This window comes from Equus quagga, chromosome 8 (genome assembly GCF_021613505.1).
Source record: "Equus quagga isolate Etosha38 chromosome 8, UCLA_HA_Equagga_1.0, whole genome shotgun sequence".
NCBI lineage: Eukaryota > Metazoa > Chordata > Mammalia > Perissodactyla > Equidae > Equus > Equus quagga.
The window spans coordinates 92,431,075-92,435,762 of record NC_060274.1 but is presented as its reverse complement, the minus strand read 5'-3'; the positions used below and the strand labels follow the sequence as shown (position 1 = coordinate 92,435,762).

General features: G+C 34.4%; 1 non-coding gene across 1 annotated transcript; it reads left to right on the top strand.

Moving 5' to 3' along the window:
* Window positions 1-2,817: 2,817 nt before the first annotated feature.
* On the top strand, window positions 2,818-2,949 carry LOC124244321 (small nucleolar RNA SNORA51). The gene has a single exon (XR_006889965.1). It is a non-coding gene; the product is annotated as a small nucleolar RNA SNORA51 (small nucleolar RNA).
* The last annotated feature ends 1,739 nt before the right edge of the window (window positions 2,950-4,688 follow it).

Genomic DNA, 4,688 nt, shown 5'->3' with positions numbered 1-4,688 from the left:
GGACACCATAACCCCTCACATGAGGGAAACAATAGAAAGAATAAACAAATGGGACTTCATCAGGCTAAACAGCTTCTTCAAGGCAAGGGAAAACAGGATGGAAACAAAAAAAACAGCCCACTAATTGGGAAAAAATATTCACAAGTTATTTATTTGACAAAGGGTTAATCTCCATAATAGACAAAGAACTCACATGACTCAACAATAAAAAATCAAATAACCCAATTACGAAATGGGCAGGGGACATGAACAGACATTTCTCCAAAGAAGATATACGGATGGCCAGTAGACACATGAAAAGGTGCTCATCATCACTAATCATCAGGGAAATGCAAATCAAAACTACACTAAGATATCACCTTACACCTGTTAGATGGCAAAAATATCCAAAACCAAGAGTGACAAATGTTGGAAAGGCTGTGGAGAAAAGGGAACCCTCACACACTGTTGGTGGGAATGTAAACTGGTGCAGCCACTATGGAAAACAGTATGGAGATTCCTCAAAAAGTTAAGAATAGAAATACCTTATGACCCAGCCATCTCACTACTGGGTATATATCTTAAGAACCTGAAATCAGCAATTTCAAAAGGTCCATGCATCCCTATCTTCATTGCAGCATTATTCACAATAGCTAAGTCATGGAACCAACCTAAGTGCCCAGCAACTGATGGTTGGATAAAGAAGCTGTGGTATATATATACAATGGAATACTACTCAGCCATAAAAAGGACACAGTCATCCCATTCACAACAACATGGATAGACCTTGAGAGTATTATGTTGAGTGAAATAAGCCAGACAGAGAAAGACGAACTCTGTATGACTCCACTCATAGGTGGTAGTTAACATATGGACAAAGAGAACTGATCGGTGGTTGCCAGGGGAAAGGGGGATGGGGGGAGGGCACTAGGAGTGAAGTGGTGTACCTACAACATGACTAATAATAATGTACAACTGTAATTTCACAAGGATGTTAACTTTTATAACTTTAATAAAAAAAAAAAAAAGAAAGAACACAATGGAACTAAAAAGGAAGAGTGAGGCTCGAGACTATGCCCTGGAAAACAATGGATAACCTCTTAGAGAAAATACCAGAAGAGTTATCTCTGGACAGGATAGTATTAGTTACTCTTTATTTACAGGTAAGAACCTCTGTTTAGCTGGACTGATACAATAGGCAAAACTAAATCCTGGCTTCTGAGAAAATCTGTGACAAGGTATTTAGACAATATGGGTTCTTTTACCTTGGATCAAATTGTGACATGAAATAAATAAATAATTATTAAAGTGAAAGCATACTTCAGCAATTTCTAATCTAGTTCTCTAATCTAATTCTCTAATGAGAATATGATTGTTAATTCTTTCTTTGAGCCACTAGCCAGGTATAATTTTTCATTAACATTTGCAATAATAATGACAATAATAAATTATAATAGTTCATATTTTAGAGTAATGATTAAGTTCTATTGGTTTATAAGTATTAACTCAGAATTCTCACATCACCTTTTTGGGTAGGAACTATTATTAGATTTATTTTATAGTTGAAAAATGACCAACAGAGAGGTTAATTAACTTGCCAAAAGTCATCCTGCTAACACGGGGTGAAATTGTGATTTAAACTTAGGCCTTCTGGATATGGGGGTTCTCACTCTTCACCACTTGATTCCACTGCCTCTGTGGCAGCTTAATAACTAAGCTAGAATCCTTAAAAATAAAATAAAATTTGATATGAAGGAAATTCTGTAATCAAAAGATTATCATTAGACTTTGGAGAATGAGGACGCTCACCCCCTCAAGAAAACCAAGAGGAGTCATAAAAGCTACCAAATAAAAATTTTTGAAACCCATCAGAGAATTTATAATGCCAAGAAAAAAATGAGAAATAAAAACCCCAAGTGAATTAAACTCCACAGAGTGTTAACAATAAGTCAAAACTGTATTATAAGATGAAATGTGTATGCTCCTGTTTACAGAGCTTCAAAATAGAAGAAGCAAAATTCTAGAACTAAGGGAAGAAATAGAGCAACTACAAACAAGTCGGAGATTTAACACTGCTCTCTCAGGAATTTATGGAATAATCAGATAAAAATCAATGAAGAAGAGAAGAGTCATACAATTCTATAAACCAACTTGACCTGATCAAAACGTCTAGAAGACTACACACAACATCTGGAAAATGCACAGTATTTTCAAGGGCAAGTGAAACATCTGCCAATATAAACTATATCCTGAGCAAGAAAACAAATCGTAATAACATCAAAGGATTCAAATCACACAGAGTTTAAACTCCAATTACAATGGAATTAAATTAGAAATTAATAAAAAATAATATGTTTTTAAGCACATCTCAAATATTTGAAATTAAACAATATACTTCTAAAAAAGTCCGTGGGGTGAAAAGGAAGTTATGAGAGATATTAAAAATATTTAAAATAAATACTACCAGCAGAATATGTCAAATATGTGGGATAACACTAAAACAGTGCTTAGTAAAAATTCTAAATTCTCATATTAGAAGAGAAAATGGTTTAAGTGCAAATTAAAATAAAGCAGGCCAGGGCCTGCCCAATGGTATAGTGGCAAAGTTCACACACTCCGCTTTGGTGGCTTGAGGTTCGCCAAGTCAGATCCCAGGTGTGGACCTACACACCACTCATCAGGCCAGGCTGTGGTGGCATCCCACATGTAAAATGGAGGAAGACTGGCACAGATATTAGCTCAGTGACAATATTGCTCAAGCAAAAAGAGGAAGATTGGCAACAGATGCTAGCTGAGGGCCAATCTTCCTCACCAAAAAAATAAATAAAAATAAAATCAGGCCTACTGGTGCTTATGACAGGCTGTGTTCTTACACCGAATATACAGAAGGAGGAGCCAGAGTAAACCTACACCATATACACCTCCAGCTATGCCCTCTGTCTCATCTCTATTGTGAATGGGGGGACATGGGGTTAGGAATAAAAAGTAAAAACAGTAGAAATAAAGGACTATTATATATGAGTGGAAATCAATGAATTAGAAAACCTACAAACAATAGAGAAAATCAACAAAGTGAAAAATGATTCTTAAAACAAATAAAATTGACAAAACTATAGCTAGACTGATCAAGAAAAAAAATAAAACACAACTTCTAACACCAAAAATAAAGCATCAGATATTAGTGGAGATTCTATAGACTGATAATATACTATGGGAATATTACAATCAACTTTTTGCCAATCAATTTGAAAATATACATGAAACTGAAAATTTTCTTGTAAAACACAACTTATCAAACATTACACAAGCAAAATAGAATATTCAAATAGTCTCATAGATATTACTAGTAAAATTTGAATTTCTTATTAAAAAAAGACTTGCAAATAAGCTTCCAGGTCCAGCTGGTTCATGGGGAATTCAATCGAATATTTTTACAAAATATAGTAATCAATCCTATTCAAACTCAGAAAATAGAGGAGGTAAAAACAGTTCAGAACTGTTTGTAGGGCTAACATAATCCTCATACCAAAACTTGATGAAGATATTACAAGAAGAAGGAAAAGATGGAGGAGGATGGGGGGGGGGGGACAAATAAGGAAGAGGAGAGAGGCAATGAAGACAGGGAGGAAAGAATGAAAATCACATCCCCATATCTCTCATGAGCTTAAACACAAACATATTTAACAATTATTACCAAATTCAATCCAGCAATGTAAAAAGATACCCTGTTTACACCAGGAATGCAAGGCTGACTTAACTTGGGAAAACCAACAACTGTAATTCACCATATTAATAGAGGGAGGAAAAAACATCTCAAGAGATGCAGAAATGAGATTTGATAAGATGGAACTCCAATTCTTGACATAAAATTGCAAAAAAATAGGTATTGAAGAAAACTCCCCTGAGTGGATAAACAGCTTCAGGGGAAAAAAAGACAAAAGCAAAAGCTATAGTTAACATAATACTTAATGGTCTAACATTAAAACTTTTCATGTTCTCACCAAATAAAAAATTTAAGAACTTTTTTTTTCCTACTACTAAGAACAAGGCAAAGATGTCTGCCATTACATCTACGCAACATGACAGCAGAAGTACTAGCCAGTTCATTAAGGTAAGAAAAAATAATTAAAAAACGCGATGATTATAAGGAAAGCTGCTATTATTTGCAAACAAAATAATTGGGCACATGGAAAACCTTATGGAATATTCCAAAGTATTCTATAACCAATAAGTGGATTTAGCCAAGTTGCATGCTAAAATGTTATGATACAAAATTAACTGTATTTCTCCACATTGACAATAAACAGTTAGAATATGCAGTTGAAACCACACCATTTAAAGAGCACAGAAACATGTCAGAAACTGAGCATTAAATCTGACAAAGGATGCACCGTGCCTCCATGCTCAAAGTATCAATCATCTTTGAGACAAATTTAAAAGACGTAAATATATGGAAAGATATACCATGTTCTTGAATGAAGACTTAAGATTATTAATTTGTCTCTTCTCCCCAAATTGATCTTTGCATTTAATGAGGTCCCTGTCAACGTCCCAGGAAACATTTATAAAGAAATTTCCAGTTGACTGAAAAATACATGTAGAAAAGCAAGGATCTAGATCAGCCAAAATCATCTTAAAAATAAAGAAAAAATGTGCAGGATTTACATATCCTGGTCTCAACTCTTACTCTAAAGCCAAGAATCAAACAC